We start from the raw sequence: 9,239 nt of genomic DNA on the forward strand, positions 1-9,239 counted from the left end.
ATAATAATAATAATAATAATAATAATAATAATAATAATAATAATAATGTCATTTATAACATTGCCTCTTATTGCACAATATGGGGAAATACTGTTTTAAAATTCTGTTCAGCTCCAAGGAAGCAGGAACTACATTTTATTTGCATCTTGTGCTTAATAGGTTGTTAATAGGCTGTTCAGCTCCAAGGAAGCAGGAACTACATTTTATTTGCATCTTGTGCTTAATAGGTTCTTGAATGAATGGTTCGTTTTCAGTCAATGCATCTGCCTTTCATATCTTAGACTATATCCTGGCAAAAGTATATGCAAGTATAAATCGATGATAAAATGTCCCGGTTTGTTTTAATTTTGTCACATTCAGGCTTCTTAATACTGTGTGCCACCTCAGTGGTGCTGTCATCATCCCATTCTTACGGAGCTTAGAAGCAGGGCAAACTCAAATGATTTGTTTCATAGATACTTTTCTCTTTCCCCCTCCTCCTAGAATCTCACTTGGCCTGAAATTTCCTGGGTGAGACATGCAGTCCTTGAGCTTCTAGCAACTCTCCAACCTCCATCTCCTAAGTGAAGGGATCACAGGCACAAATCACCATGCCTGGCTGTTTCCTAACTTCTTTCATTCTTTCAAACTGTGTTCAGTTTGAAGATAAAACCAAAGTGGAGAAATGTGAAGTGGTCTGACTTCTAGTAACTCTTTCAGGAGTGAAATGTGCTTTAAATACCTATGTCTGGATGTCAGGTGATGGCGCACACCTTTATTCCCAGCACTTGGGAGGCAGAGGCAGGTGGATTTCTGAGTTCGAGCCCAGCCTGGTCTACAAATTGAGTTTCAGGACAGGCAGGGCTACACAGAGAAACCCTGTCTCAAAAACAAACCAACCAACCAACCAAGTAAAAAAACCCACTGATATCTGTACAGTCAGAGAGCGGGAAGCTCTGCTTAACTATGACACAGCAGCATAACTCTAGATAATAACACACATTTCAAAACGCAAGAGCTGAGTATGTTCCACAGCCCAGCTACTTGAAATGCCGAGTTGGGACGTTCAAGGCCAGCCTGGAACTTAGCTGACTTTTCCTCAAATTAATTTGTTTGTTTGTTTGTTTGTTTGAAGGCTAAGAACATAGCTCAGTTACAGAGTCCTTGACTATTTACACAAGGTTCTCTACTTCTACATCAGTGGTTCCCAACCTTCCTAACTCCGTGACCCTTTAATACAGTTCCTCATGTCGTGGTGACCCCAACCATAAAATTATTTTCATTGCTACCTCATAACTATAATTTTGCTTCTGCTATGAATTTTTAAAGATTTATTTATTTATTATGTATACAGTGTTCTGTCTTCATGTACGCCTACATGCCAGAAGAGGGCACCAGATCTCATTATAGATGTTTGTGAGCCACGATGTGGTTGCTGGGAATTGAACTCAGGCCCTTTAGAAGGACCTCTTAACCCCTGAGCCATCTCTCCAGCCCTACTGCTATGAATTGTAATGTAAACATCTGTGTCTTCTGATGATCTTAGATGACTCCTGGGAAAGGGTTGCCATGTTCAATCCCCAAAAGGGTCGCCTGAACAATATTGTGACTTACTAGCTGTCCTGACCCACAGTGACACCATGTCTAAAAACTAAAAAAAAGAAAGGAACAACACATGGTACTCCATTAATATGTATAACTTTAATGTTTTTACTTGTGAGTTAAGTAAGGCCTGGATTGGTGGCACATACCTATATTCCCGATCAGAAGGCTGAGGTGAAAGGGTTACAAGTTTACATCAGCCTGGGCTACTGCAGACTCCTCCAAAATTAAAAAGAACAACAACAAACAAACAAAAAAGAAAAGCAAAGAAAAAACAAAATAGCTGGTTATGGCGGCATATGCCTGTAATCCCAGGACTTAAAAGGATGAAACAGAATTGCAATGATCAAGGTCAACCTCAGCTACTCAGTTAAACTCTGTCTCAACTTGAAAAGATTTAATTATTTTCTCTTTTCCTATAATTATTAAGATTTATTTTTATGTATGTACATATTTTGCTTGTGTATGTTTGTACACCACATTCATGCCTAGTGCTGAGGCCGGAAGAGGGCATCAGACTCCCTGGATGGTTGTAAGCCACCCTGTGGGTGCTAGGAACCAAACCTGGGTCCTCTGCAAGAGCAGCAAATGCTCTTGACCACTGAACCATCTCTCCAGCCACCTCAACTTAAAAAAAAAAAGGTGTCTGTATGCATGTTGTATGTGTATGTATGTGTAAATGTGTATATGTGCATGGAGGCTAGAGGACAAGGACAACCTCATATGTCATCCACAGGAACCCCACCTACTCCTGAGAGACAGGGTTTCTGATTGGCTTGGTTTATCCATCAGGCTAGACTGAGAGCATGCCCAGAGGTCTTCCTGTCTGTTTTCACAGCCTTGGGGTTACAGAGGCGCTACCTTCCTACTCTCCCTAGGGTTCTGGGAGACTGAATTAAAACCTTTGGGTTTGCAAGACAATTAGTTTACCAGCTGAGCCATCTCTCCACATATCACAAACTTGTGGCTATCTTTCTGTTTCAGCCTCTTCAATGCTAGGATGACAGGAATGTGCCGCCCTATCCTGAATCAAAATGCCTTTAAAATACAAATAAAGATTAAGTGTAAAACAGATGTAAAAAAAATTGACATCTGCGCTGATCAAGTTTTTGTCAACTTGACACAGACCTAGACCTATCTGGGAAGAGGGACCATCAGCGGAGGAACTGCCTCCATCAGACTGGCCTGTAGGTAAGCCTGTAGGACATTTTCTCAGTGATTGATGGGAATGGGTCCAGCCCATTGTGGGTGGTGCCATCAATGGGCTGGTGGTCCTGGGTTCTCTGAGATAGCAGGCAGAGTAAGCCAGGGGGAGCAGGCCAGTGAGCAGCACCCCTCATGGCCTCTGCATCAGCTTCTGCCTTCAGCTTCCTGTCTTGTTTGAGCTCCCCTCCTGACTTCCTTCAATGATGAACAGTGATATGGAAGTGTATGCCAAATAAGCCCTTTCTTCCCCAAGTTGCTGTTGATCAGTGTTTTATCATAGCATCAGAAACCAAACTAGGACAACATCTGATAGACTTTTCATATAAAATAATGAACACAAGAATGCTTCTTAGAATTCTACCGTTAACTCAATGGAATATTTTCAGTATAGGTACTTTTAATTCTAGTGTGTGTGTGTGTGTGTGTGTGTGTGTGTGTGTGTGTGTGTGTACATAAGCATGCCATAGCAATTGTGTGGAGGTCGTAGGACAACTAGCAGGGTCAGGTCTGTCCTGTCACTATAGGTTCCTGAGATTACACTCAGGTTGTCAGAAGTACTTTTAGCCATTAAGCCGTGTTGCCAGCCTGCCTTGTGTTGTTTTAATGTACCTTCTCGCTGTGCTTCTGCCCCTAGCACCTCATGCACAGTGTATTTGGTGACATTTTCAAAGCAGTGTGGATCTGCTGACAAAAGACTCGCCAGACAAGTAAATCAATTGCAGTGACTCCTCTCTGCAGACATTGCAGGCCTCATCAATAGTGAAATGATCTTAGGAGCAACTGAAAAACTAAAATCGTTATCCCCTGGTTACCCAGGACATTCTCTAGCTAAACCACAAAACCATTACTGCAAGCTCAGCATCCGTGTTCGCAGACACAAACATCCTGTAAACCCCACACACACGCACATTTCTCTGGATGATTGATTAGAAAAGTTCAGCTGCTTAATTAGGACGGCTTTTATTCTTTCTAGATTGTATTCTGTGAATGTGGCAGGCATGATCTTTATACAAATTGATTGGTAAATAAGTCACATTCAGGTTTTTTTTCTCCTCTGGTCTTCAGTGTTGCCACACCCTCATTCTGGTTCGATGGGTAGGGGAGTGTTCCGGGGTATCTCTCCTGTGGTGTTTGTAGCAGAGTCTGGAGGATTCTCTCCTATGCTCCTAAGAACACAGGTAAAAGTGGGCATGGTGATGGATGCTGTTAATGCCAGCATTCAAGAGGCAGAGGTAGGAGGATCTCTCTGAATTCAAGGGCCAGCCTGGACTACATAGCAAGTTCCAGGCCAACCAGGAGTACAATTGAGACTCTGTCTCAAACAAACACACAAAACGAAACAATCAAACAAAAAACACAGGTAAAGCCAGAGTGGTGGCTCAGGCCTGTCATCTAAGCACACAGGAGGCTGAGGCAGGATGGTTAGAAGTTCAAGGCCAGCCTGGGCTGTATAATAAAACACCACTACTTGTGAGACAGGTTTCTCATCTCAGGAAAGTCTATTCAGTGGATCTCCATGTAAAAGTAGCTTTTATTCTCCTTACGTAATTGGCATCTTGGAGGCTTACTGCCTCTGTTTACTAACCTAGGCCTAGTCCTGGAAGCTTCTAGCCTTCACACACTAATCTAGGCCTACAATGTTTTCAGCCTCTGAGACTAACTGCTGAAAAAGCTCACTTTTTTTCTAGCACTTTTTGAGCTCTGGGCTGGCTGGTTCAACTCAGCTGTTCTGGCTCAAATGCCTCTCCAAGCTGATTCAAACTGACTTCTCTCAGTTTCTCACTGAATTGCTCTGCTTGGCCTCAAACTAACTCTAGCAATCTATTCTAATCTTCTGGTTCGTTCTGTTGTCAACCTGTCTCTGTAAAACCGGCCTGGTAAAACTGCCTCCTTTATCTCTCCCTCTGTGCTGCTCTCTCTTCAGTTGCCTCTCTTTTCTGTCTGTTCTCATGAGAATTGGGTATATCCTATCCTGTCAATTCTTTCTCTGATTAGTCACTTTGCCTCTCAGTTAGACATCACTTTCAAACATGAGTGCTTCCTTCTACAAACTATCTTTACCTTCATTGTTTGGGATTAAAGGTGTTCACTAAGGGCATGTCTGCATTCCAGCAGGATCACACAGACCTAGGACTTTGGATATCATCACAGCAGCCATGTTGTTGGATTAAAAGTCCTCTACAGATCCGAAATCAGGACTCATAGGCACAGGTTGGGTGAGATGGACCAGGAGAAAGGTCCCAAGGAAGAACAAACACACATTATTGTCTGATATGACTGATAACTTCAAAAAACTTACTTTTATTTATGTGTGGCATGTATAAACATATGTGTTCAGGTACCTGTGGAGGCCAGAAGAGAGTGTCAGATCTCTTAAACCTGGAGTTACAGGTGGTTTATGGGTGCTGGGAACCTAACTTGGGTCCTTTCCAAGAGCAGCAAGCTTTCTTATTTGCTCAACTATCTTTCTGGTCCCCTGAATAGTATGTTTTTGGGAAACAATGTAACCAATACTTGAAAAGTAGATGTTACTATGTAATATGGTTATCTTTGTCAATTATAATTTACCTTTTGAGCACAACCTGTGGGCAGAATGACTCTTTTACAGGGGCCACATATTAGATATCCACATTATGATTATAACAGGAGCAAAATTACAGTTATGAAACAGCAACAAATAATTTTATGGTTAAGTGTCTCACTGTTCTGCCCAGTTCACGAACCCCAAAAGACCAGGAATAAACAGACTCCGCTGTAAATACATGAGGTTCTTTTTATTACAAATCATTACAAGCTGCAGCTTGGGCCCACACCCCCCACCGCCAAAGTGGTGAGAGCCAAGATCCCCGTGCTCAGGTTAGTTGGGTGATTTAAAGATTCTGGTCCTTCCCAGCATGCCCAAGGCAGGGGCAATTCCTGCCTGGCAAGCATCTATTGGTCAAAATGCTACATTTTGAATTGATTGGCTATAGGAAGGTCCCCAATTAATGACCTGGTGTCCCTCCCTAGGGGGATGGGCCAGTTTCCTAGCAACTGTATCTCTAGTGGGTGGGAAAGAATGCAGTAAGGCAGTCCTTCCCCTCAGGGCATTACTGTACTTCTTTACCTACCTAGTTCAGGCCTTAATAACAGCTGCTGATTTTTTTTAATTTTTTTTCTTTATTAATTACACTTTATTCACTTTGTATCCCCCCTGTGGTTCTCTCCCTCCTTCAGTCCCAATCCCTCCCTTCCTCCACCCTCTGCATGCATGCCCCTCCCCAAGTCCACTGATAGGGGAGGACTTCTTTAGGGGAAGACTTCTTTTCCTTCCTTCTGATCCTAGTCAACTAGGTCTCATCAGGAGTGGCTGCGTTGTCTTCTTCTGTGGCCTGGTTCCTCCTCAGGGGGAGGTAATTAAAGAGCAGGCCAATCAGTTCATGTCAGAGACAGTCCCTGTTCCTATTACAACGGAACCCACTTGGATACTGAACTGCCATGGGCTACATCTGTGCAGGGGTTGTTACACCCAGTTTGAAAGCCTCCAAAAGATCTACAGGAATCGACTCTTGCAAAACACATGAGGGTCTTTTTATTGTAAATTACAAGCTGCAGCTTGGGCCCACAACACCCACCGCCAAAGCGGTGGGAGCTGAGCGCCTGTGCCCAGGTGAGTTGGGTGATTTAAAGATTCTGGTCCATCCCAGAATCTTTAGGAAGGTCCCCAGACCATAATGACCTGGTGTCCCTCCTTAGGGGGATGGGCCAGTTTCCTATCAACTGTTATCTCTAGTGGGTGGGGAAAGAATGCAGTAAGGCGGTTCTTCCCCTCAGGGCATTACTGGACTTCTCCACCCACCTAGTTCAGGCCTTAATTAATAATAGCTGCTAATTTTTAATCTTTTTGGTCTCTCATTGTCTTAGGTTATCTCCATGCATAGTCCTTGGTTGGAATATCAGTCTCAGGAAAGACCCCTGTGCTCAGATTTTTCGGTACTGTTGTTGCTCTCCTTGTGGAGTTCCTGTCCTCTCCAGATCTTACTGTTTCCCACTTCTTTCCTAAGATTCCCTGCACTCTGCCCAAAGGTTGCCCATAAGTCTCAGCATCTACATTGATAGTCTGCAGAGCAGAGCTTTTCAGAGGTACTTTGTGTCAGGTTCCTGACTTGTTCCCTCCTTTCTCCTTCTTCTGATGTCCAGCCTCTTTGCCTTTCTGGATAGGAATTGAGCATTTTAGCATTTTAGTTTCTTTAGGTGTACAGATTTTAGTAGGTTTATCCTATATTATATGTCTATATGAGTGAGTATATAAAGATGTGTGCATCTTTCTGCTTCTGGGATAGCTCACTCAGGATGATCTTTTCCAGATCCCACCATTTACCTGCAAATTTCATGATTTCCTTGTTTTTTTTTTTTTTTTATTGCTGAGTAATATTCCATTGTGTAGCTATACCACAATTTGTGTATCCATTCCTCCACTGAGGGGCATCTGGGCTGTTTCCAGCTTCTGGCTATTACAAATAAGGCTGCTACAAACATGGTTGAGCAAATATCCTTATTGTGTACTTGAGCATGTTTTGGATATATGCCTAGGAGTGGTATGGCTGGGTCTTGAGGAAGCACAATTCCTAGTTGTCTGAGAAAGCGCCAGATTGCTTTCTAGAGTGGTTGTACAAGTTTACATTCCCACCAGCAGTGGAGGAGGGTTCCCCTTTCTCCACAACCTCTCCAGCATGTGTTGTCTCTTGAGTTTTTCATCTTTGCCATTATGATGGGTGTAAGGTGAAATCTTAGGGTTGTTTTGATTTGCATTTCCCTGATGGCTAATGAGGTTGAGCATTTCTTTAAGTGTTTCTCTGCCATTCGATATTCCTCTGCAGAAAATTCTGTTTTAGCTGCTGATTTTTAATCTTTTGGTCTCTCTCCACAACATGAGGAGTCTTAGGGGCTCAGGGTTTATTTTATACCTTCTAGAAAATTCTTAAGGATGTACTCTTAGGGGTTGGGGTTGTAGTTGAGTGGCATAGCTGTGCCATACCCTAGGTTCAACCCCAGAGCCACAAACACAAAGAAAAGTCAATTGAGTTCACAAATCAAGAGCAGAAATTCACTTGAAAAATACCTGCCGAGTATATTTTGAGCTGCAAATTTATTGACATCTAAGAGCAAACTACGTGGCTTCTAAAAATAGAAGTGTATTTTAAAGCACAAAAAGATGAGCCTTGAATCTTGGCCACTCTAGGAACGGTAGGAATGACCGCTATGAATGACCGCTATGAACATTGTCCTTGATGACTGCTTGGAAGCCTGAATGCAGTAAGTAAATCTGCTTCAAAATCCATCCAGGCTCCCTATTTGCAATTTAAAATGACTGAGTTTAATCTTCAGGAAAAGCTCACGAGCTCAGGGGAATGTTTTTGCTTCTTAGTCCTTCACAAGATCAACTTAAGTTAGCTGTGTAAGTAGACTGACTTTCAGGTAATATCCAAAAGCTAAATTCTTTTGGCAGTTTGAAAGATTAAAAAAATAACTGTGAAGTTATAATGCTGATTTTATTCTTTGAAAAAACTGAAACTCTTTTTACTTAAGGATAACATAACATTAAGAGTGTACTCTCGTTATCCATAATACTGCTCTTCTACTACTGCATGTCACCCTTCACACAGCGACATTTATATTTACATATAATGACATTTAGCTATGTGTGGAGCTCATCTCACAAGGGAAACTTGACAACACAGCTTTGAAAATATCTACATGTCAACACTTTTCACTTGTTTTCCCTACTTCAGCATCCTTGTTTCTTTCTTTCCTCCCACCTACCTGGATTTCCTTTACTTCTGCTCCGCTCTGCACCTTTTCTAGGGGTCATGTAACTAACACACACACACACACACACACACACACACACACACACACACACGGCAATTTGTTTTTTTTTTTTAAACTCGCAATACCTCATGAACTCTCTTGTGAGTCAAGCCTTTCTGTAAAGACAAGCTCTTGCCAGAAACTCACTTTGTGAACCACACTGCCTCCATCTTAGCAGTAATCCTCTTCTGCCCCTAGAATGCTGGGATCATAGGCCGTGTCACTGTGCAAATCATCCTTTAGACATAACTCTCCCCCCCCCCACCCCCAAAACAGAGTGTGTCTGTAACTGTATCTGTCTCCAGGTTGGTCTTGAACTTAATGATCCTCCTATCTCAGCCTCTGGAATGCTGGGTGATGGGCATGATCCAGCACTAAACTCACTGGTAAAGACTGCATACTGATGCTATGCATCAATCAATCATAATTTGTTCAATTATTCTTCTGATAGGCAGACAGTACTTTTTCTCCTACACGGTGGCAATATTTAATAATCTTGCTATACACCCTTTTCTTTGTAGATACAGATATTAGGGTCACCTGGTCAAATAGGCGTAGTTTGAATTATTTTGAATCCCCTTCCCCCCCCCCCCCCCCCCCCC

This window comes from Psammomys obesus, unplaced genomic scaffold (genome assembly GCF_907164565.1).
Source record: "Psammomys obesus unplaced genomic scaffold, mPsaObe1.curated_primary_1811, whole genome shotgun sequence".
In the NCBI taxonomy this organism is placed as follows: domain Eukaryota; kingdom Metazoa; phylum Chordata; class Mammalia; order Rodentia; family Muridae; genus Psammomys; species Psammomys obesus.